The sequence below is a fragment of the Ambystoma mexicanum genome, chromosome 11 (genome assembly GCF_040938575.1).
Source record: "Ambystoma mexicanum isolate Mex_15411 chromosome 11, UKY_AmexF1_1, whole genome shotgun sequence".
Taxonomy (NCBI): Eukaryota; Metazoa; Chordata; class Amphibia; order Caudata; family Ambystomatidae; genus Ambystoma; species Ambystoma mexicanum.
The window spans coordinates 1,376,950,331-1,376,975,551 of record NC_090934.1 but is presented as its reverse complement, the minus strand read 5'-3'; the positions used below and the strand labels follow the sequence as shown (position 1 = coordinate 1,376,975,551).

At 48.8% G+C, this 25,221-nt stretch overlaps 1 protein-coding gene and 1 long non-coding RNA gene across 6 annotated transcripts in view; one reads left to right on the top strand and one right to left on the bottom strand.

Moving 5' to 3' along the window:
• LOC138504454 (uncharacterized) overlaps positions 1–24,612 on the bottom strand; it is a 44,971-nt gene extending 20,359 nt beyond the window's left edge. For all 4 annotated transcript variants that reach the window (XR_011279844.1, XR_011279845.1, XR_011279842.1 and 1 more), the window contains exon 1: positions 24,476–24,612. This is a non-coding gene — a long non-coding RNA (uncharacterized lncRNA). The remainder of the gene's footprint in view (positions 1–24,475) is intronic.
• A 63-nt stretch (positions 24,613–24,675) lies between these two features.
• Positions 24,676–25,221, top strand: part of USP8 (ubiquitin specific peptidase 8) — a 1,053,131-nt gene continuing 1,052,585 nt past the window's right edge. For both annotated transcript variants that reach the window (XM_069624966.1, XM_069624967.1), the window contains exon 1: positions 24,676–24,763. The gene's annotated coding sequence lies outside the window, so the exon portion shown is untranslated. The remainder of the gene's footprint in view (positions 24,764–25,221) is intronic.

The following is a 25,221-nucleotide window of genomic DNA, read 5'->3' as shown; positions in this document are numbered from 1 at the left end:
GTACTCAGAGGGTAGCTGATCGCCCAATGCGCGGCCTTCCACAAACGAAAACATGCGGCTCCTGCCGTCCTGGAAGCTGCGGTCCGAGAGGCGGAAACCATCCATAAACGAAAGGGCTGGTCCTCGAAATCCTAAAGGGCCTTACAGGTGGCAAGGAAAAGACTGGAGGCGCACTACGCTGATGCCACGGCTAACCCATTAACCAGAACAAAACAATGGTACTATGCCAACATCAATAAGGCCAACAAGCTGCTGGTAAATAAACTGGCCAAAGTGAAGAGAAGAACCACCATCCTGGGCCTCTGTGATTCTCAAGGAGTGGTCCAATTCGCGGAATGCGAGAAGCTTCGCCGGTTGCCCATCAATCAGAAATAATGACGGCAGTACCAAGGAACTCACTCTAACAACAATCTTACATTTGAGAGGCAGCTCTCCGGCCCCTCACTCACGCGGCACGGGAAGGACTTGAATCGCCCATCACAAGCGAAGAAGTTGATGAGGCTATAAAAAGCTTGAAGCCCGTTTCTCCACTCAATTCTATAAACTCTTCCGTTCGCACCTGGTGGCCGCCTTAACCTGGCTCTTCAACTCGTTCACTACCACAGGGAATATCACCCCAACTATGCAGGAATCCATTACTATCCTCATCCTCAAGCCCGGGAAGGATCCTAAGGACAATAGCTTGTATAGACCCATCTCACTATTAAATCTAGATGCTAACATTTACTCCAAGATTTTGGCCAACTGCCTCACACCCATCCTCCCCGGGATTATAGACCCAGACCAGACTGGATTCATAACCCACAGGTCAACGGGGGATAATATCCGCAGAGCATTGAACCTAATAGAGATCGCCAACCAGGAAGCACAACAACTCGCTTTGCTGGCCCTAGATGCAACCAAGGCCTTCGATAAAGTGGACTGGACCTACCTACGCCTCACACTTGAAGCCTTCTGCTTTGGCCCGGTTTTCCAGAAAATGGTCCTGGCCAATTTTTAATCCCCCAGTACACGGTTGAGAGTCAATGGCCTCTTGTCGGATCCAATCCCCCTCACATGTGGAACGAGACAAGGATGCCCCTTGTCCCCCCCCTACTCTTCGCTTTGGCCATGGAGCCCCTGGTCCAACGCATCCGTCGACATCCCCGAATCAAGGACCCTCAGATAGGTCCCGCCCACCATAAGATTGCTCTTTACGCCGATGATGTGCATCTGACCATCACTGACATTACAGCTTCCTTGAATGCGGCCCTGTGTGCCGAGGTTTCCTTCCTGCTGCCCTCCTCCCCTATGCCCACGTTCTCCTCACCTGAGCTGTTGGATTCACTGGTTTCCTGGAGGCGTTGCCGGGTGAGGTAGTCACTTTTCTTTTTGGGATGCACTTGCTTGTCACGGAGAGAAGCCACAGTGACAGCTAAGGAACAGCTGTCCTGTGGCTCCCCTTCCGGAATCAAGCCGGAAAGGGAAAAAACCCCGGAGGGAAAAACGCTTGATGAAAGACAGGCTCTTCTTTAGAAGTCAAAATCCCCAATGGTGCTGACTGGAGGAGGTGGAGAAAGTTCCAACCGGAGGAAGTAAGGAGCGATGTCTCAGAAGATAAATTGCAGTCCAGTAGATGGAGATTCTGGACGAGTGAAAAGGAGTAGAAGACTCCGCCGGAAGAAGCAGCCGTCCTTACTGTGCAGGGAGGAGAAGGAGGCGGTGAATGCACCAGGTCCAGGAGCGCCGGGAGCAGTTAAGGCGGAGACCTGGGTAAAAGGGAAAGACCCAGAGGGTGAGAGAAACGAGAGAGTGAGCGAGAGAGAGATAGCGAGAGAGAGAGAAACAGAAAGAGAGGCTCCGTGGAGCCGGAACCGAACACGAGTGAAAAAATATGTAAGCAAGGCACGGCAGAGAGCCGTAGAGCGAGGAGGAGCAGAGGAGGGAGGAAAGCACCCAAGTGAAAAGTATCGCAAAAGCGAAACAGCTAAGTCATTGGCAGAACCGAAGGAAGCCAGAAACACGAAGCGAGAGGGACCCGGAAACAGGAAGCGTCCTGAATCGAGGGTTGCAACGCAACGCATCTCCTGTGGGCGGAGATTAAATACTGCACGGAGCTGTGCGTAAGGAAACAAAAGAGGGACTAAAACCCTCTGTCGGTTTCGCCAATTCCAATGAGCAAGAATCCGCCAATCTCGTCCTCTGCCATAACGGCGGATAACAGTATGTCCCCTCCTAGATCGCAACCACCCCGGCTTCCCGGGGTGTAAGCGATGGAACTTGGTGAGCAGCTGAGGAGCATTTATCTGAGAAGCCGGTTCCCACGAGTCCTCCGACTCTGGGTATCCCTTCCAGGATAAAAGATATTCCAGCCTGCCTCGAGAGAACCTGAAGTCCCTGATGGCTGAGACCTCATACTCATCTGGTCCAGGATAGGGAACCAGAGTTTGCCGGGACTGCGATCCTCGGTAAGAATCTGGGAACTGAGGTTTGAGAAGGGAAGAGTGAAAAACAGGATGAATGCATTTGAGAGAAGGGGGAAGCTGTAGACGGTAGGCCACAGGGTTAATCTTCGAGAGAATAGAGAAAGGACCCAGAAACCTAGGAGACAGTTTAGAAGGCCTCACCCACTTGGGCGAGAATTTGGTAGATAGCCACACCTTGTCCCCTGGTTACCATGTAGGGCACTCCTTGCGATGTCGGTCTGCTTTCTTCTTATTCTGCTTCCTGCTGTTTTCCAATTTTAGTATGGCAGAACTCTGAGCCTCTTGGATGTTTCGAATAACCTCCTCCACAGCTGGGGAGTTATAGAATCGTGGGACATCAGGAATGATCGGGGGTGAACCCAGTAGGTGCAAAAAAAGGGAGACATTCCGGTGGCAGAATGTTTGGCATTATTTTAAGAGTATTCCGCTGTGGGAAGTAGAGAGACCCAATTATCCTGGTGTTGGGTGATGAAGCACCTAAGGTATTGCTCCAGAGTGGCGTCGAGTCTTTCAGTTTGGCCGTTGGTTTGTGGATGAAAACCTGAGGAAAGTGCTGTCTCTATTCCTAATCGTGCACACAACGCAGTCCAGAATTTCGAGATGAACTGACTGCCTCGATCCGAGATTATCTTGTCAGGAAGGCCGTGTAGTCTGAAGACATCTCGGGCAAAGGTCTCTGCCATCTTAGTGGCTGTGGGAATCCCGGAAGGGGTGAAAAATGCGCCAATTTGGAAAAAGTGTCCACTGTCACCATTATACAGGTACACGCCTCGGAAACTGGGAGGTCCACTATAAAGTCCGTGGAGATGAGCCCCCACGGTCGAGTCGGAAGTTCCGCTTGTGTGAGATGACCTAAGGGCTTGCCTGAGGCATATTTAGATCTGGCACAGACCGGACACGAACTGACATACTGCAGTATTTCCTTTCTCATACCTGGCCAAAGGATGGACCGTGAAAGGATTTCTAGGGTGGTCTCTGCCTCTCGATGTCCTGCTAGGCGAGAATCATGACCCCAATTCAAGATCCTCTTGCGCAGTGGTCCTTCTGGGATGAACAACCTCTTTATAGAATAACCAGCCACCTTTGACTTGAAAGTCAGAATCTGAGGAGCGCTGGGGCAGGTGAATCATGGTAGCGGTCTTCACGTCTTGGAGAAAAGAACCTATCATCGCCAAGATCTGATTACAGTGGAACATCGGCTCAGCTTTGATCAATGCTCGTTCGTTGCGGGAGTCCTTGCGAGACAATGCGTCCGCCAGCTGATTATGAGTTCCCGGAAAATAGGTGATCTGGAAGTCATACCGAGAAAAAAGATAGGCCCATCTTGCCTGTCGGGAGTTAGCACATTCCATCTCTTGTAATGCCTTCAGGTTCTTGTGGTCAGTACGGATCAAGAATTTGTGTCTGGCCCCCTGGAAGAGGTGTCGTCATTCCTCGCATGCCAATTTCATGGCAAGCAATTCTTTTTCCAGAACAGAGTAGTTTAGTTGGCTGGGAGAAAGCGTCTTGGATAGGTATGCCACCGGGTGTTCCACTCCCTGCACTTTCTGTAGCAGAACTGCCCCTATGGCAATGGCTGAAGCATCTGTTTCCAAGATAAACGCTAAGGATTGATTGGGATGCTGTAGAAGGGACCGGAAAAAAAAAGACCTTTGAGATGACTAAAACTCCTTTCTGCCGCGGTAGACCAGGAAAAGGGGAGAGCTTCTTTCTTGAGTAGTCGCGTTATGGGGTAAACTACTTCCGAGAAATTGGAAATAAACCTTCGGTAGTAATTAGAAAGACCTAGGAACCTTTGGACCTCTCGAACCGAGGTGGGGGTTGGCCAATCTAGAATTGCCCGGACCTTGTCCTGATCCATAGCAATCCCCTCTTCCGAAAGAATATACCCCACGTAGTGCACCGTGGGAACTGCAAATCTGCATTTTTCCGCCTTCACCTTCAATTTGTTCCTTTGTAGACGATCTAACACTTGTCTGACCTGTTCGATATGAACCTCCATGTTGGGAGAAAACTCCAGAATGTCATCCAAGTAAATGATGACTGAAAGAGATAGCAAATCGTCCATGAACCTCTGAAATGCTGCTGGTGCGTTGACTAGCCCAAACGGCATTACCTGGTATTCATATAGGCCGAAAGAGGTGCGAAAGGCTGTCTTCCACTCGTCTCCCTTGGTGATGCGGAGCAGATGATAAGCATTCCGAAGATCGAGTTTAGTGAAAACTTTGGCCCCTTGTACAGCCTCAATAATGTCCGAAATGAGAGGCATGGGATACCTATCCCGAGTAGTGACCTTATTGAGACCCCGGTAATCAATACAGGGACAGAGCTCCGTGGTGTCTCTTTTTTTGATGAAAAACAGGGGGGCGCCTGCTGGTGATTTAGAAGGTCTTATGAGTCCATTCTTCAAATTTACGTCCAAGTACTGCTGCAGGACCCGTTTCTCCGTCTGAGTGAGGGAAAACATCCTACCAAACGGAACCAGGGCGTTGGGTTCAAGATCGATGGAACAGTCTTCTGGCCGATGAGGTGGCAGACTGGCATGGGGGCATTCTTGGAAGACTTCCGAAAACCCTGAACAGAAACTGGGTAGGACGTGGATACCGATGTGGTTTTCTGTGCAAATCTTTACCGGCTGTAGATCACCCCTACTTTCCAGCAGAAAACAGTTGGAGGTACAGTATGGGGAAGTGAAGCTCAGTTGATTCTCCGTCCAGTTTATCAACGGATTGTGTCTGCGAAGCCAAGAAATGCCTAGAATGATGGGAAAATGAGCTGCTCTGATAATGTCAAAATACAAAACCTCCGTGTGATGGTTTATAGTAAGAGAGAAACCCTCTGTGGTATGTGTGATGAGGCCAGTGGACAATAGTGAGCCATCCACACCTTCCACTTTCTGTCCTTCCTTCCGGGCCACCCTACGAAGACCCACCTTGTCGGCCCATAGGGTGTCTATAAAGTTCCCAGCTGCTCCACAGTCCAATAAAGCTAAAGTCTGTACTGGTCTGCTCTCTATGTCAAGGTGAACCGGTATTACCATGAGTCTAGAGTCTTCCTTGGATTCGGAGGAGGAAACAAGAGAGGGAGACATAGGGACGATGATGAAAATCTGGAGACCCCCGGTCGCTGGTCCCTACTGGCGCCGGGGTGAAGCGTTTCCCAAACTCTTGCCTGGCAACGCAGTGCATTCTTTCAGAAGATGTTGGTCTGAGCCACAGTAGGCACAAAGTCCTTTCTCACGTCTTCAGCGTCTTTCAGCGGCTGACAGGGGAACCCTGGTAGCACCGATCTGCATCGGTTCATCCGAAGAGGGAGCAGCAGGATGACTGGGAGAAGTGTGCGTAGAGAGGTCAGGAAGGAAACCTCTTTGCTTTCGGCGTTCTGATCTTCTTTCTTGCAGACGAAATTCGATGTGAAGGGCAGCAGCAAGCAGATCTGAGAAAGTGGGTGAGCGTGGGGATCTGGCCAGCTCATCCTTAATTTCCTCCCTCAAACCTCTCCTAAAGATAGCATATTGGGCAGTCTCTGGCCAACCTGCTCCGGCTGCTAAGGTCTTAAATGAAGAGATGTAGGACAGAACATCTAAAGAGCCCTGCTTGGCATCCAATAATTCCTCACAGGCTGTAAAGGATAATTCTGGCCGCTCGAAAGTTTGCTTAAGTAGGGTTTGAAACCCGGCAAAATCCTGGAGGATGGGGTTTCCACTGGTTACTAATGGAGTCGCCCAGGACAATGCATTGCCAGTCATGTTAGAAATTAGGAAACCCACCTTGGCTTGATCGGTAATGAAAGTACGAGGCCGGAAGGTGAAAGAGACCATACAGGCCTCTAAGAATTCTCTCACCTTCTTAGGAGAGCCAAACTTTCCCGAGGACAAAGCCATGGGAGGTAATCCGGGGGGAGGGGCCGGTTCCCTGGCCGACACCATCTGTTTGAGTAGAGCATTTTCAGTCTTAACTCCTTGCAGTTCCTGGGACATGAACTGAAAGGCCTTCCACAATTCCTGTACTTGTTCCTCTGCGGACATTTTTGAACTTGTGGGCGTTGCAAACTGTGCCGAGGTTTCCTTCCTGCTGCCCTCCTCCCCTATGCCCACGGTCTCACCTGAGCTGTTGGATTCTCTGGTTTCCTCGAGGCGTTGCCGGGTGAGGTAGTCTCTTTTCTTTTTGGGATGCACTTGCTTGTCACGGAGAGAAGCCACAGTGACAGCTAAGGAACAGCTGTCCTGTGGCTCCCCTTCCGGAATCAAGCCGGAAAGGGAAAAAACCCCAGAGGGAAAAACCCTTGATGAAAGACAGGCTCTTCTTTAGAAGTCAAAATCCCCAATGGTGCTGACTGGAGGAGGTGGAGAAAGTTCCAACCGGAGGAAGTAAGGAGCGATGCCGCAGAAGGTAAATTGCAGTCCAGTAGATGGAGATTCTGGACGAGTGAAAAGGAGTAGAAGACTCCGCCGGAAGAAGCAGCCGTCCTTACTGTGCAGGGAGGAGAAGGAGGCGGTGAATGCACCAGGTCCAGGAGCGCCAGGAGCAGTTAAGGGCACTACGGAGACCCGGGTAAAAGGGAAAGACCCAGAGGGTGAGAGAAACGAGAGAGCGAGCGAGAGAGAGATAGCGAGCGAGAGAGAGAGAGAGAAACAGAAAGAGAGGCTCTGTGGAGCCGGAACCGAACACGAGTGAAAAAATATGTAAGCAAGGCACGGCAGAGAGCCGTAGAGAGAGGAGCAGAGGAGGGAGGAAAGTACCCAAGTGCAAAGTATCGCAAAAGCGAAACAGCTAAGTCATTGGCAGAACCGAAGGAAGCCAGAAACACGAAGCGAGAGGGACCCGGAAACAGGAAGCGTCCTGAATCGAGGGTTGCAACGCAACGCACCTCCTGTGGGCGGAGATTAAATACTGCACAGAGCTGTGCAGAAGGAAACAAAAGAGGGACTAAAACCCTCTATGTCGGTTTCGCCAATTCCAATGAGCAATAATCCGCCAATCTCGTCCTCTGCCATAACGGCGGATGACACCCTGGCTGAAATTCAAAGTTTCGGGAGGGTATCAGGCTTTGCCATCAACTAAACAAATACTCCCCCCCCGCCCCCCTTCTTCGAGGAAGTCACAGGAGATTTCCCTTTTGGGCCGCATTATGGCATGCAAGATGAACCTCCTCCCATGGTTCCTCTATGCCTGCTCCGTCCTACCCACTTCAATCCCACCCCCCCTGCAGCGGCTCCAAAGGAAAATGATTGACTTTATCTGGAGAGGCAAGAAACCGCGCATCCCCCGAAGAACCATTCCCCAAGGTAAAGGAGTTCTGGTCCCAATGCCTTCGCCATAACAAACGATATTACTCATGTGACAATACCACTGGCCCCCGAGCAGGTCCTCCTGGGGATTCCGATCCCAGGCTCCTACCCGAGAACAGGAAGGAAAGCGGCGCTGATAACTCCTGCTGGCAGCCAAAATCACTGTGGCTCGCACCTGGAAGTCCGCAGATGGCCCTCTGACGACCCTTAGGTGGGTAAAAATTTGGGATATTCTAATTGCCGAAAAGTTCTCAGCAGCCAAAGCGGGCCTCCTTCATCGGTTTACGAATATTTGGGCCCCGCTGTTAAGACTATGACTTCGCTGTATAATAAATAAAGTAAAAAAAACAAAAAAAAACGTGTTTGGCCATGGGATGGGTTGGGGCATTTCTGTCTCTGTAGTGTAAACCAAAAGCTGTCAGCACAACGGTACCATTTATTTGTGACTAACCAGTTTGATAAACTAGTATTGGTGAAGTGCTCAGACCAAAAAAAAAAAATCTAAAAACTAGTGAACAAAGTTTCAGTAGCGCTTTTGAGTTTACAAATTACTTTTTTCCTATGAACGTGTAAAATTCACATTTGAATAACAATGTGTCCAGCATGTAGAAGGCCTGCTTTCATAAGTGATCCCCTCCCACCCCCTTGCCACAGTGATGTTCATGGCCCATTGATTTCCGTGGTGTCCGTTTCAGGACATAGGAAAGCAAAACGGAATGAGCAAACAGAGCAAGAAAATGCGGGATTGACGGCTATGGAAAGGAGCACCGTGTACATTAGGTCACTGAGCCTCCAGTTTCCCTCTGCAAAGCTGGGGGGCTTGGTAAAGCCTGGTCATGGCTGAGGCAGGCTGGGTCCCGAGATCCTGCAGACATCTGATGCCGTATCTTGGACCCGGCCAGAGCTGTCCCATGGACCAGAGGGGGTGACAAGGCAGAGGGGGCCGGTGTTGAATGATAGCTGGTTCCCCCACAGCTAAGCAATCTGCATTGGGGGAGAAATATATCATAAAACACTGGCACTGCATGCTCCCGTCCCCGCTTGCCTCCTCTCCCCTGTGGCCCCCAAGGTGGGGGCACTAGCATTGCAGTGATCCGGCCCCCCTGCTCGCCTCCTCTCCCCGCACGTTCATCTTTGTGAGTCCAAAGGGGAGAAGGAAGCAGGGGGACCGGCAAAGGCCTGAAACGCTTGCTCCCCTGCACCCCATCAAAATGTGGTGTGGAGGGCTGAGCCAAGAAGCAGCATCCCTTACCAGGCAAGAAGACACTGGCGGCAGCAGCAGGAACACAGCATGGACGCACCCTCCAAATGCAGGAAAGCGCACGTCTAGGCTACATTTATTTCCTGTTTCGTGGTCATGTCATACCGACTGGGCATGGGGGGGGGGAAGTGGGGGGGAGGGTGCAGTGGCTCGCCATGCACAGTTAAGTGAGGCAAACAAAACAATTTTCTCACTGTCCTGGATCACACGCCCCACAGATTGAAGACCTCTGCCTACACTTTGGCTATTTTTAAAGCGAAATACTCAATTTTATGTTGCTGGTAAGACTACATAGGAGTCTGCATTTTCACTGTATACTAGAAAAGTATACATGAACATGCAGGCACCTAGTCAGTAAAACAACACAGGAAAATGAAGGAATTCCTTCCTATACAGACATACAGCAGAAGAAATGCCCTTTGTTGGGGGGTTTGGGGGGGGGGGGGGTAGGTGGGTTTCGGGGTGGAAATCAAGAAAGACATCTTGTTGTACAAACACACCCTGGCCAGTACAGCTCAAAGCACTGCCTGGTAGCACTGAGCGGTAAAGTTAGGCAATAGGCACATACCCTGCAATGTTCAAATCAGAGCCCCTCACCTCGTAAAGGCATTAAAGTTACAGAAATCATGCCAAGGGAACGTCAGCCCCACCCGCTGCTCTTCATCCAGAGCCCCGGGCTGGCGCTGCACTCGTCCCCCGCTCCGTTGGCGGCACATATATCATCCCCAGCGCAGAAGGGCTCAGCAGCCCCAGAGGCATCCAAGCCCGCATGAGCCTCTGCAGCGGTGCAGAAAAAGAAGCAAGCATGCGGCTGTGGTAAAAATTGGATCGACATGGGGCTTAATTCCCCAACTAGCTGAGCGCATTGCTGTTTTAATAGTGAGAGCCATGTTGCGCAGATACGGGTGAAGAAAGATGGTGTATAATCTTACTTGCTGTTGGCAGCCGAATTTGGAAAAAACATCTGCACTGAAATTCCCTTGGCGTGCATGGCACGGCCACAAATCACTTCTGTTTCGCGGAGGGGGATCCGGGATGGGGATAATACCAGCCAAGAAGACACACAAAGATCCGCTGTTGCTACAACCAAAATCAAAATAGTAAAAACAAACCCACATGCACCCAAATATACCTGGTGCTTCGAAACACTACTGAGATGTATAAGCGCCTTATAAATATGTGCCGTACACAGCATGGTGTGTTCCTTCCTCTGCAAATCTTGTCCTAAGTATGTATAGACCTGGTCAGAGCCTGGAAACTCACAAGCGACACACTTGGAACTCTGAATGGTGGCATGTGCCATGTCTGGATGGGATTGTAGATGCTGGCTTGCGACGCATCTCAACTGATGGTGGATGTTTGGCAGGGGCCTAGCCTGCATGGAGTTCTAAGGGTTGACAACTGACACATTTAGAGTTGTGAATGGTGGCATGTGCAGCATTGGATGGAATGTTGAATGTTATCGGACATACATATAAACAGGACAAGGATATCGGGCCCCCTAAACAGAAAAACCCATCTCCACGGTCAGGGGTAGACCTATTTACAATCATACACAAAGGAGAAAGATTTATTACAAGTGTAAAACCATCTTTCATTGACCCACAAATCCAGGAAGATTCTACAGGTATATTGCACCATAAAAAATAGATGACCCGTACACCTTAATTAGAATTACAAAAATCCATAGAATTTTATTCACAAAATCACTTTAAAAATATCTTGTTTCTGTTCCCAACATGTTTCTGTTCATAGGAGGGATGTCTCTTATTTATTTATTTGCATTTGTTTAGCGCACAGGCAGCCCAGAGGGCATTGTGGCGCTTGTTTCAGATATGAAAATGACTTGTTGTACATACAGTGAAGTCATTACTTAGTTGCAAGAGAGGAATAGTAGTTACAGGAGAGGAGAAGAGAGGAGAGGAGGAGGAGTAAACGACACGAAGGAAGAGGAATTAGTTAAACAAGGTGGTTTTCAGTTTTTTTCGGAAGGCATTGAGAGAGGTTTCTGCTCTGAGCGTGCTAGGTAGTGCGTTCCATAGTTTAGGGGCAATGTAGGGGAAGCTTATTCCACCTGCTCTAGCTCGTTTGATGCGTGGGACCCTAAGTTGGTTGGTGTGGCATTGCCTAGTTGGTCTGGTGGAGTGAGATCTGGCTAGCGTATCAGACAGGTATGAGGGTGCAGATAGGTTGATACATTTGTGTGCGGTGGTATTTTGAATGTAATGCGCTCTTTGACAGGTAGCCAGTGTGCTGCCTTTCTGGCTTGCGCAATGTGGTCCCTTTTTGGTATATTGAGAGCTGCTCTTAGTGCATTATTCTGTGTTGTTTGGAGTTTATTGAGATTGGAGTTGGAGGTGCCAGCCAATAGCACATTACAATAATCTAGTTTGGCTCCAATGGTGGCTCTGGCAATAGAAAGGCAATTATCTCTGGTTTGGAAAAGTTTGATGGCATTAATGAGCTTAGTGCTCATGGCGGAGGCAGAAACAATGGAGTTGACTTGCTTGTCCATGGAGAGTGAGGCGTCAATGTGGACTCCTAGTGTTTTAACAGAAGGTAGAACTGGGATGACACAATTGTCTATGCAGAAGTTGGTGTAGAGTGGGTCGAGGTTCATGAGAGTGGATTTTTGACCAAGGATGAGAATTTTGGTCTTATCTCCGTTGACATAGGCCGTTCGTGGCCATCCATGCTTGGATGGTGGCGTATATATTCTGGAGGGTGGCTGCGTCCTGATGGTAGAGTCCTGTGAGCGGGAGGAGTACTTGGGTATCGTCAGCGTAGTTGGTGTATGTGATCCCAAGTGCGTCCAGTTTATCAAAGAGAGGTTTGGTAAAAAGATTATAGAGGGTAGGAGCCGTACACGAGCCTTGAGGGACTCCATACCTGATGGTAATAGGCGCTGCGTTAGCTATATTGGAAAACACTTTCATCACTCTTCCTTCGAGGAAGGAGGTGATCCAGTTTGTGGCTTGTTTGGAGAAATGTGCGGCCTGAGTGAGATGGTTCGTGAGGATGGCATGATCGACTAAATCAAATGCCGCCGAGAGGTCTAGGAGGAGCAGAAGGGCCGGCTTGCCTTTATCTAAAATTAGGGTAATTTGGTTCTTCAGATCTAGTAAAGCGGTTTCAGTGCCATGACCTTTGTGGAATCCGGACTGCCTTTTACCTAGGACAGCGTCGTTTTCCAGGTAGGACTGTATCTGCATGTGTGCAGCTTTATCTAAGATTTTTAGAAGAAATGGAACCGTTGTAATGGGACGGTAGTTGTTGGGTTGGGCAGGGTCCAGGGTACGTTTCTTTAAGAGCGGGCGCACCCACGCCTCTTTAAGGCTGTCAGGGACTTTGCCCGTCTTGAATGAGGCGTTGATGAATGCTGTGACGATCGGTGTGAGGGGTGCCGCACACTCTTTAATGATGTTGGGGGGGGCATATATCGCCTTTACATTGAGATGGTTTGAGCTGTTTGAGGATGTGGAGAGCATCTGATTCGGTGATTGGAGAAAAATTGAATTTGGGGGTGTGCTTATCTTTAGCGGTATTGACGGAGAGGGTCTGTTGGGGGTGCAGAGCCTTGAAGTGTTCTGCTATTTTATTTTGAAGAAGGTCTATTTTGTTTAGCATCGCTGTTTGGATGCTATTGCACCAGGCTTCATCCTTAACAATCTCATCTGTACAGATTGGGGGGAAACGATTTTTTTTCTTTTTTGTTTTCAAGAGGAGCTGCGGCGTTGATGGCATGGGTGAGGGTGTCTTTGAAGATCTCTGCTAGAATGTTGGGTTCAGAGGAGAAAGGAGGTGCTAGGCAGGGGTTGTTGAGAAAGGGACGTATATTGTCTGCTGTAAGTTTTTTGGCACTTCTGGCTAGCTTGGCCGGTGCAGGTATAGGTGGTTTGGAGTATAAGGATAGGGGGATGCAGAATTGAAGGCAGTTGTGATCCGACCATGGAAGGGCTCTGTTGGAGTTGAGGGTGGAGCCACAGTTGTGATCTGCCACCCAATCTAAAATACGGCCTTTATTATGGGTCGGGCAGTAACTATCTGAGTGAATCCTAGATCTGTGAGGTTTCTGGCGAGAGTGGTAGCTGCTTTGTCGAGTTTATCATTGTATCCAAGGTTTAGGTCTCCTAGAAGCAGTGTTTTGGAAGTTTGTTTGATATTTTTTCCAAGGAGATGCCTGTGAAGTTATTGACAGGGCCTGGAGGTCTATATATGACATGAATGTTTACTGTATCTTTAGGGGAGAGGGTGAGTTTGGCTGAAAGGATGTCAGTAGTGTCGACCCCGGTGGTGGGAGTCTGTCTTAATAATAGGGTTTCTTCAAAAATTAGTGCGACCCCCACCTCCCGTTTTAGCTAATCTGTCCTGTCTTAAGATCGAGTATCCTGACGGTACAGCTAGGCTGATAGTAGGGCCAGAGGCAGAATGCAACCATGTTTCTGTTATGGCTAGCATATCTAAGTCTTGGCTGGTAATAATATCATTGACTTCTAAAGCGTGGGCGTAGAGTGAGCAAACATTTAATAGAGCACATTTAAGGTGTTGGAGCTTTTTTGATTGTGGTAGCTTGAGGTTGGTAATTGGAATGATCTTTTTGGTAGTGTGAGTAGGCTTATTAGTCATGTGATGTCTGGGAGGAGCGAGCGTCGGAGCCCTGTTTAGGTGCTTGTGGGTAATAGTGTATGGCGGGCGGCTGTCATGATCTCTGCTTCCAAAAGATCAGGACTTGCCCGACTCCCTTGGAAGCAGACCCATAACCCCGGTTCCGAGTGCCAGCCAGTCCCAATTGGGACCTTTTGGACCCTGTCCTGGCGCCAGTGGCACCAGACTCATAAAGATGCCCAGTCCCAGCGCTGGAAGCGCCAGGCTCATAATGCTTGGGTGGACTTACCTGCAGCAGACCATGCTGCTTACTTACCTGCCAGTTGAACCCCTGATCCTCTTCTGTTTGGGACTACTTTTCCTGTTGGGTGGGGCAGGAGCCACTCCCTAGGTTCAGAACACTGGAACTCTTCTGGAAAGCAGGAACTCTTTTCTTACCTAGGCGTGGCTGTGGAAGGAGACACCTAAGCACTACAGGAGGCTATTTAAACCACACCCGATGGATGAATCTTGCTTTGCGTTATTCTGCATTCTCTGCAGCAGAACGCTCATCGTGTCTTCTGCTTCTGATCCTGGGCCTAAGGGAACAAAGGCTTTCCATCCTGGAATCCAGTCTTCAGGAGTACCTGTGAAGACAAAGAAAGAATAGGTTAGCACTACGGTCTTCAGTGGCAGCGCATCTCTTACCTGGTCCATCGGCTGTCACCAACGCCTCGCGCTGCATTCCGGCATCTGAAAGACAAAGGCTTACCTACTCTTCGCATGCTCCGGAGGTCTTCGCACTGCATTCCGGCATCTGAAAGACAAAAGCTTACCAGCTCTTCGCACGCTCCGGAGGCCTTCGGCGCTGCATCCCGCATCTGAAAGACAAAAGAAGGTGCGTTTAAAGACATTGGGCAACTTTATTACTCACGTGCCATTACTCCTTCCCACGCCGAATCCAGTGGGTATTCCAGCACCCTTCAGCTTCTCTAAAGCTCCGAACTTGTACCTGCAAGATAAAAGGGACAGTTAGTGCGCATCGTGAAGCAGGCTACAAGCGCTTACTTACGTGCTTCCAGGCGCTGCTATTCCTCACGCGGGTTCGATCCTCAACTCTCATCAGCCCGCCATCGCCGGAACCCTGCAAAACAAGAGATATCATTACAAAAGATTTTTAAGACATTTGAAGTGCCCAGAACTTACCGTTCGTGCAGTTAACGACGGACAGCAGTCCTCTGAGGTCAAGAGGCCTGCACCCTTATCCAGTGAAGAAACTGGTTACGGCACCCTGCCCCGAGGCAGTTGGAGAGCTCGGCGTTCACTTACCTAAGGTGAGGGTGTTAACCTTTGGGGTTCTACAGGAGAAGAGAAAGGGAAGAGGAGAGAGGCACCCAATAACCCCAGTTCATTAATCCCATATTTTCTATCTGCAGACATCTTACTCTTCGAGTCAGACATACAGTGCACAGAGGTCCAGCCCAAAGAGCCAACCGTGTGTTACACGTCACCTTTGAAGATACGGCATTCACCCAGTCAAGACCGGCGCCTCTGCGGGAATCAGGTGAGCGTTACAGAACGCAAAGCCTATCGCAAAACTCCCACCCAGGCGCTATGGAGACCTCGGATACCGACCAGCTAGCCCAGTTACTTGGGGAACTAAGAGCAGAAGTGCATGCAGCCCGTCAGGAAACGAATGCTCTTAAGAAGGGAACTGATTATTTCCAAGGAGCGAACAGACGATCTCGCTAGACAATTGCTACAGTCACAAGCCGGACAAACTCCGTTACCCGCATCAGGGGGCAAATCTTCCTTCAACATCCTCTACGAACCCAGTGCAGATCAACCTACCTGGGAATGTACCTCTGGCTCCGCCCGAACGATTTTCTGGTGACCCAAAGAGGTTTGCAGTATTTATTAATCAGTGCCGGTTGCACTTCTTATGCCGGCCAGCAGCCTTTCCAACTGATCAAGCTAAGGTAGCTTTCGTGCTTTCCTACCTTAGTGGCAATGCGGCAGACTGGTCGATCCCTCTAGTTAATCAAGATGATCCGGTTCTCCATGATTTTCAAGCTTTTCAGCTCAGTATGGAAAAACTGTTTGCAAGACATTCACAGGGGCATGCCTTGGACAATGAGCTCCTTTCATTGCGACAGGGTAATCAAGACCTTTTGGCTTATATTGCGTCTTTCAACAGACTGATAGTGGAAACTCGATGGCCTGAGGACAAAAGGATTACGCTGTTTTATAGAGGTCTACGTGGAGAGCTCAAAGATTTGTTAGCCCAAGTAGTGAATCCCCCGCAAGACTGTTCGGACTATATTGACTTAGTCGTTCAAATTGACCACAGACTGCAGAACAGGAAGGCCGATCGTTCCAAGTTTGATGCTCGAGTATTTTCCAAACCACCAACTCCTACCAAAGGAGTAGACTCCGGGGAACCCATGCAAATAGGGGGCCTGAAAGGACCACTAACACAAAAGGAGCGGCAAAGGAGAAAACAGCTGCAATTATGCCTCTATTGCAGAAACTCGGGGCACTTTCTTCAAGACTGTCCGGTGAAACCAGCCAAGAAGGCAGTAGGAGCTGCAGTTACCAGGGTCACAAACTGAGCAGGGAAACAACCTCGCCCGACAAGAATAGAGGTCCTCTTGCCGAGCGTTAAAACCAGTTCTGTGACCTCGCATTTCGTGATACCTATGATCCTCATTAGCCCTGAACATCCGGATCGATTACATGCGATTGAAGCTTACGTCGACAGCGGTGCCATCAGCAATTATGTGGATCATGAAATGGTTTTGAGGATGAATCTGACTCTTTGTCCAAAGGCTGTAAAAGACGTCATTACTACGGTGGATGGTACGGAGATAGCCTCCGGACCAGTAACGCATACCACCCAAGAAGTGACGCTAGTAAGTCAAGATGGACACCATGAGAAGATCGTGTTCGATGTGATCAAGGCCCCTCAGTTCCAGATTATTCTAGGAATTCCTTGGTTAGAGAAGCACAATCCTCAGATCGATTGGCGAGCAAGAACGGTTCAGTTTCCAGAATGTGTCTCTACTTGTCACCCTCGACCTGGTGTTGCACTGGCAGCAATTTCCTCGGAGGCTCCCCAGTTACCTCCTGAATACCTAGAATTCCAAGATGTTTTCCGGAAGGATCAGGCTAACTCTCTACCTCCTCATAGGTCTTATGACTGCCAGATAGACCTGATACCTGGATCTACTCCTCCTTGTAGTAGAATTTATGCCCTCACCGAGCCTGAGAATCTTCACCTCCGACAATACCTGGATCAATACCTAGCGAATGGGTTTATTCGTCCTTCCAAGTCCCCTGCTTCCTCAGCTTTGTTCTTCGTTCCAAAAAATGAAGGGGACCTTAGAACTTGTATAGATTATCGCGCCCTGAACCAGATCACCGTTAAGAATAGATATCCGTTACCTTTGATCCCTGAACTCCTGGACCAAGTCAGAAAAGCATGCATATATACAAAGCTGGATCTTAGAGGAGCCTACCACTTGGTACGAGTAAAAGAGGGCGATGAATGGAAGACGGCCTTCCGCACCAAGTATGGGCTATTTGAATATCAGGTCATGCCCTTCGGACTTTGCAATGTCCCGGCCGCCTTTCAATATTTTATGAACGATGTCCTCAGAGAGCTCATAGATGTGTGTGTTGTTGTTTACATTGACGACATCCTCGTTTATTCTTCATCGGAAACACGTGAAAATGGTCCTCGAGAGATTGCGTCAACACAAACTTTTCGCTAAGTTGGAAAAACGTGTTTTCAACGTGACTGAAGTTGAATTCTTGGGATTCATATTGTCACCTAGCGGAGTGCGTATGGATTCAAAGAAGGTTGATGCAATTCTCAAATGGCCATCGCCATCCTCCGTAAAAGGTGTTCAAAGCATGTTAGGCTTCGCTAACTTTTACCGCAGGTTTATCCCCGAATTCTCTCGAATAGTCCAGTCCATCACCGCCTTGTTAAAGAAAAACAAACGTTTTGAATGGTCTACCGAGGCGGAACAAGCTTTCCAGAATTTGAAGACTAGATTTATCTCTGCACCGATCTTAAAACATCCTCGCCCAGAACTCCCCTACATCGTTGAAACTGATGCTTCGAGCCTTGCCATGGGGGCAGTTCTATCACAAAAGGACCCAGTAACCAATCAGTTGCATCCCGTGGCATTTTGGTCCCGCAAATTCTCGCCTCCTGAAATCAATTACACTATTACTGATAAGGAACTTCTAGCTATCAAGTCCGCCTTTAAGGCTTGGCGGCATTATCTTCTGGGGGCCCGACACACCGTTACTGTGATTACAGATCACCGAAACCTGCAATATTTGAAAACCGCAAAAGCTCAATCCTCTAGGCAACTCCGTTGGGCACTATTCTTTGCCGAGTTTGACTTCATAATTACCTATCGACCTGGTACAAAAAACGGTAAAGCTGATGCCCTTTCTCGGATGGGAGTGGAAGAACATTTGATCAATCCAAAACCTGTACCTATCATTCCCGAACAAAGAATTCTAGGTGTAATCGCCACACAATCCATAGAGGAAGTTAAGGATAAAGCCAGGCTACTGGTAACTCCAGCAGACATACAGAATTGGCATCTGCAGGGAAAGGACTTTACAGTGAAGGACAACCTATTATATTTCCAAGAACGGTTATACCTGCCCAGCACAGATTTACAGAAAAAGGTAATCTCTTGTTATCACGATTCTTTAATGGAAGGACATCCCGGTATGACCAAGACCTCGGAAAAGATCAAGCGCTACTTCTGGTGGCCGTCTCGGAAAAAAGATATCAGAGACTTTATAATGTCCTGTGGAGTATGCGCCCAAAACAAGAGTCAAAAGGAAAAACCAGCCGGCCTCTTACGCCCTATTGATATCCCGCCTCGCCCTTGGCATACGCTTTCTATGGACTTCATCACCGATCTACCTCCATGCTCCGGATACAATACGATCCTAGTAATCGTGGACCTATTCTCCAAGATGGCGCATTTCATTCCACTCAAAGGCTTACCAACAGCAGCAACTCTGGCCCGAGAATTTCTCGAAAACATCGTCCGACTGCACGGTTTTCCTTCAGTTCTAATTTCGGATCGAGGTAGTCAATTTATTTCTCATTTTTGGCGAAGTTGCTGTCGGTCGGCTCAAATTGATGTGAGACTTTCGACCAGCCACCACCCTCAAACCGACGGACAAACCGAGAGGACCAATCAAACTCTGGAACAGTATTTGCGCTGCATGCTACAACAAACTGAAAAAACTTGGAAAGATATCCTTTGGATAGCCGAATATGCCTACAATAACTCTGTCCATTCGGGAACTGGGAAAACCCCGTTTTTTCTTTTATACGGTAGTCACCCTCGAACCTCGGAGTTGGATCCACTCCAAGATCTTGGAACACCAGCAGTAGACCACCTGCATTCTACAATCACCCAAGCCTTTAAGGAAGCCGTTTCTCACCTTCAAAGGGCTAAAGAACAATACAAGAAAGGAGCAGACCAACATCGGAAGGAAGCCCCCCAATATCAAGTAGGAGATCAAGTCTGGTTATCCACCAAATATCTACCTCTAAAAGGACCACGCACATTCAACCCAAGATACCTTGGTCCCTATTCCATCACTACCATAATAAATCCAGTAGCGGTCAAGTTGGACTTGCCCCCTCACATGAAGATACATCCGGTCTTCCACGTCTCTCTATTAAAACCCGTGCAACCTCAAACCCGACTAACTACATCTCCAAAACCTATTCTAGTTGATGGAGAACTCGAGTTTGAAGTCAAAAGCATCCTGGATTCCAAGATCTCCAAATCTAAACTATTTTACCTGATTGACTGGAAAGGCTACGGTCCCCAAGAAAGATCCTGGGAACCTGCAGAATATGTCCACGCGCCTCGTCTAATCAAAAGATTTCATCGAACATTTCCTAACAAGCCCAAACCCCCGGAGAAGCCCGGTTTGGGAGGGGCCTTGAGGGGGGTGCTGTCATGATCTCTGCTTCCAAAAAGATCAGGACTTGCCCGACTCCCTTGGAAGCAGACCCAGAACCCCGGTTCCGAGTGCCAGCCAGTCCCAATTGGGACGTTTTGGACCCTGTCCTGGCGCCAGTGGCACCAGGCTCATAAAGATGCCCAGTCCCAGCGCTGGAAGCGCCGGGCTCATAATCCTTGGGTGGACTTACCTGCAGCAGACCATGCTGCTTACTTACCTGCCAGTTGAACCCCTGATCCTCTTCTGTTTGGGACTACTTTTCCTGTTGGGTGGGGCAGGAGCCACTCCCTAGGTTCAGAACACTGGAACTCTTCTGGAAAGCAGGAACTCTTTTCTTACCTAGGCGTGGCTGTGGAAGGAGACACCTAAGCACTACAGGAGGCTATTTAAACCACACCCGATGGATGAATCTTGCTTTGCGTTATTCTGCATTCTCTGCAGCAGAACGCTCATCGGGTCTTCTGCTTCTGATCCTGGGCCTAAGGGAACAAAGGCTTTCCATCCTGGAATCCAGTCTTCAGCAGCACCTGTAAAGACAAAGAAAGAACAGGTTAGCACTACGGTCTTCAGTGGCAGCGCATCTCTTACCTGGTCCATCGGCTGTCACCAACGCCTCGCGCTGCATTCCGGCATCTGAAAGACAAAAGCTTACCTACTCTTCGCATGCTCCGGAGGTCTTCGCACTGCATTCCGGCATCTGAAAGACAAAAGCTTACCAGCTCTTCGCACGCTCCGGAGGCCTTCGGCGCTGCATCCCGCATCTGAAAGACAAAAAAAGGTGCGTTTAAAGACATTGGGCAACTTTATTACTCACGTGCCATTACTCCTTACCACGCCGAATCCAGTGGGTATTCCAGCACCCTTCAGCTTCTCTAAAGCTCCGAACTTGTACCTGCAAGATAAAAGGGACAGTTAGTGCGCATCGTGAAGCAGGCTACAAGCGCTTACTTACGTGCTTCCAGGCGCTGCTATTCCTCACGCGGGTTCGATCCTCAACTCTCATCAGCCCGCCATCGCCGGAACCCTGCTAAACAAGAGATATCATTACAAAAGACTTTTAAGACATTTGAAGTGCCCAGAACTTACCGTTCGTGCAGTTAACGACGGACAGCAGTCCTCTGAGGTCAAGAGGCCTGCACCCTTATCCAGTGAAGAAACTGGTTACGGCACCCTGCCCCGAGGCAGATGGAGAGCTCGGCGTTCACTTACCTAAGGTGAGGGTGTTAACCTTTGGGGTTCTACAGGAGAAGAGAAAGGGAAGAGGAGAGAGGCACCCAATAACCCCAGTTCATTAATCCCATATTTTCTATCTGCAGACATCTTACTCTTCGAGTCAGACATACAGTGCACAGAGGTCCAGCCCAAAGAGCCAACCGTGTGTTACACATCACCTTTGAAGATACGGCATTCACCCAGTCAAGACCGGCGCCTCTGCGGGAATCAGGTGAGCGTTACAGCGGCAGGTCTTAGCCCGAGTGCGTGAACCGAGGCGTGAGTTCCTAAGTGTTACCTGCATGGGTGTGGAGAGGAATGCTAAAGGGAATGTGCGTGTTTTGAGTCTGTGCTGCCTGAGTATGATCTCGGGCATTTTAGGGGGAGTAGCGTGTGTGGTGGTGTGCCTTAGTTCCATGATATGGCTGTTGGGTTGCCCTATGGGCACGAGGTAGGCAATACTACTAGTAAGTAAGATGTAGACTAAACCTACGAGGATGTAGTGTGTGGGCGGTGTACATATTGAGATAGGACAGCGGGAGCTGGGATGCTATGTGGGTTAGACAACACAATAGCACAGTGGTGTCTAAGCGACCATAAGGCACAACACAATAGCACAGTGGTCTCTAAGCGACCAAAGGCACAACACACAGCGCGAGTAGTGTGGATATCAACTACACATAGGGGCTAAATGCAGATATCAAATGGCCAGGCATATAGGTGCTAAATGCAGTTATCAAATGGCAAGGCACATATGGGCTAAATGCAGTTATTAAATGGCAAGGCACATATGGGCTAAATGCAGTTATCAGATGGCAAGGCACATATGGGCTAAATGCAGTTATCAGATGGCAAGGCACATATGGGCTAAATGCAGTTATCAAATGGCAAGGCACATATGGGCTAAATGCAGCTATCAAATGGCAAGGCACATATGGGCTAAATGCAGTTATTAAATGGCAAGGCACATATGGGCTAAATGCAGTTATTAGATGGCTATGCGCGTGTGGGCAAGATGCAATCATCTGGTGGCAAGGCACAGGCACATATATACAAGGGGCACATTAGGCAACTCAGGGCCTGCAAAATAGGCTGGTATACATATGCAGCTCAGGGCAGATACGATATAAGTCAGCTGGGTGGCCAGGCAGGATCAGGGTGAATGGCGCTGGGCAGCAGGTCCAAAGTTAGCAGATTAGCCAGTACTGACGTACCTGTTGTGGTATGAGTACTTGCCAGGGTCCATACTGGGCTGGTGATCCTACAGGCTGGGGAGAGTGCAGAGCTGCAAGGGTTCAATTAGGCAATAATGCTACCGGTGTTGGGGATTTGCGAGGCTCAACCTCGTTGTGCAGCACAATTAGCTACTTTCTTTCGTTGCCTTCTCCCGTGGGTCGGCGCTCACCGGGGCGTAGGCGGCCATCTTGGAGGGGACTGCGCTTCGTGTGTGATCGTTATAACGCAGAGGGCGCGCAACTTCAAAGCTCTATTGGTGTAGGCAATCTCCAGTACTTGTGGGCAATAGTTGAATGTGAGCGAGTGAATAGTTAAGGGGATTCAACTCGTACGTATAGCCAGGAGCTTACCTTACAGGCCAGTATAGAGAAGGATGAAAGGATGTTGCTCCTGCTTCACTGGTTTGCTCTGTCGTAGTTACGGCCCCTCTTAGGTGCAGATCAGAGAGTAGAGAATGGAACTTGGCGAGTTTGGACCAGGTCGCAAACCCTACGCGGAACCAGCGCTGAACAGGCCTTTGTATGGCCTTAGTATGCGCCGCCGGCGTATCCGCCTGCCGGCGGATCTTTTGGTCCAAAAATGCTGGATTTGCGAGGATCAGCCTCGTTGTGGCGCCCGAAGCGCCCGGCATGCGGGGGTCTGGCAGGGTGGTGAGACAAGGTTAGGCAGGCCTTGCCTTGTGCATCGGGTGTTGCGCTACAGCTAACAGCTGTTTCTCCAGGCTTCTACGATGGGGAAGGGCTCCGGCCCTCTTCCCATGGCGTGGGGGACGAGGATTTTATGTCTCAATTTTTGATGTTGAATGTTATGGTATGTTTTATGTGATGCACTTTAGGATGAGCACAAGGTGATTTCCTTCCATTATATATTTTTCAAAGGTCTATGTGCGGGATGTATATGTATATGTTTTTTATATAAAATGTGAAAATCTTTTATGAAGATATTTTTAAAGTGATTTTGTGAATAAAATTCTATGGATTTTTCTAATTCTAATTAAGGTGTACAGGTCATCTATTTTTTATGGTGCAATATACCTGAAGAATCTTCCTGGACTTGTGGGTCAATGAGAGATGGTTTTACACTTGTAATAAATCTTTCTCCTTTGAATGTTATCACTGGGCTGGAGTTGTGGTTACTGGACTGTGCCGCATATGAACAGATCTATGAATATTAGCAAGTGCATTAAATGCATTGTGATGCCTGGCCCCTCCACTATTAGGCAGGACTCCCAAGTCTGGATGTGCCTCCGTCTCTGTCCGTTATTTGCTGAAGCCCACCTACTGTGGAGCCTAGACCTTTCTCCAACTATGGAGGACTGTCGTATCTGGGGATGGCCTTCGTCTTTGCATGCTGTATATTGTGTTTTAGCTTATTGTGAAGTCCAGACCTCTCCACGAAATGGCGGGGCAATCGAACGTAGGTGTGATATACACACACCTGTCCATTGTATGCAGAAACGTAGCCTACTGTGGGACCAGGGCCTCTCCATGAAGGGCCTGTAAAATCAAGGCATTTAAGCATACTCTGAAGATTAGTTCCAAATCATATAACCCACTAACCAAAAAGCTCAAATTCTCTGCATACTTAACTCACTCAAACTCACACAAACACCTCTCGTACCGCAAGCCGCATGTACTTCACCACACCGCAACAAAACATAAGCCGCACCAACAGAACACGAGGACCAAAATCGATTCGATAGTCACACCAAAGCTCAGCAAACGGTGTATACCGAGCTGAAACTGCCAACAGTACACCACCGCTCTCACTAACCTACTCCCTCTTCGCCTTACTAACCCATCCCGTCTTCTCGTTTGCAGATCCGCCAGAGCGCCTAGAGACCAACTCCGTTGGTGACAGTGCCCGGGACAATACCTTTAACATTGACGTCCTACGTGACAACATCCCGACGACTTAACAGAAATACGTGAAAGACATAATGACGCCGTAAAGGCATTTTAGAAAGTATAGGCAAACTTTTAAACAAACACACCATGCTATCAGGTCTCAAAGGGGCTTTAAATGAACAACCCCCTCCCCGGGGAATGCCAAAGCGCCCTCCCATGCAGGAGAAAAAAATTACTGAACTGTTATGCTGGAAATTCATACCTAAATGCGTCTGTCTGCATAAAACACCTATCCCCATCTGCTGCACATACCAAATCCTCCAACTCTCCCCTCTCCAGCCGGGAGAATAATTAACTATTCGCTGTACTGTTCCTGGTACAGTGGAAATCCCATTGGGAAGGGAGGAACACGCTGCCCCACTACACAAAACACATTTGCCACGGGCAAATCGCCTTTAAGTACATCTCACCCGTGATGCACATTACAAATCCTCAAAATACACTGAAATACTCCCTTCGACCGCTCTGCATTAAAGAATCAACATGAGAAAACGTTAAGACCTACCACAAAACAAATAAGCAACTATACGAAATGTGCTTTGTAACGGAGGAATCTCTCCTGCTGAGTCCTGCAACGCCTTGCCTTCCCTCTCCGTCCCGCTTGTGCAACGCCTAGTTGCCTTGCATTCCCGCTCGTGCAAAAAAAAAAACAGATGACGAACTGAACGTTGCAGAGCACGTGATGCAGAGCACGTAATGGCGTGGGGCGGAGCGTTGCTATGGTCCGTTTCTCAAATGGGAACTATACACTACCCTTTACGAAACGTCATTTCCTGATTCCAAGCAGAATCAGGTGAGTGAATGCGATCCTGCCCTTGTAGTGAATTTTATATGCATTTCTTTTAGCATCCATTAACTTAGACGTTCTCACCCCTTTGTTATATTGTTAAGAGGAGCCCTTTTGTAACCTCTGGAAATACATTTTGTAGCTGTACTTACTACTTCGTTGTATTGTACTTATCACATGTGGAAATTAAACATTGTACGTGAATTTCTAAACATCTGGTTTTGAAATTACACAGGGCAGGCTGTTGTTGTTGGTATTGTACACTCAGTAGCTGCTCTGGAGCTCATCTATGGTATCCGTCAGGCTCTGGAATGCTTGCAGACGCAGGAGCTGCTGTGCAGCTACTATACAGACCCTGCTCTGGTGTAAGTGACTACATATCTAATAATCAGACATGGTGCTTGACTCAGGCGAAGGGGGCAGCTGCCCGGGGCGCAATTGCCCCACGTGGTGAAATTGCCCCA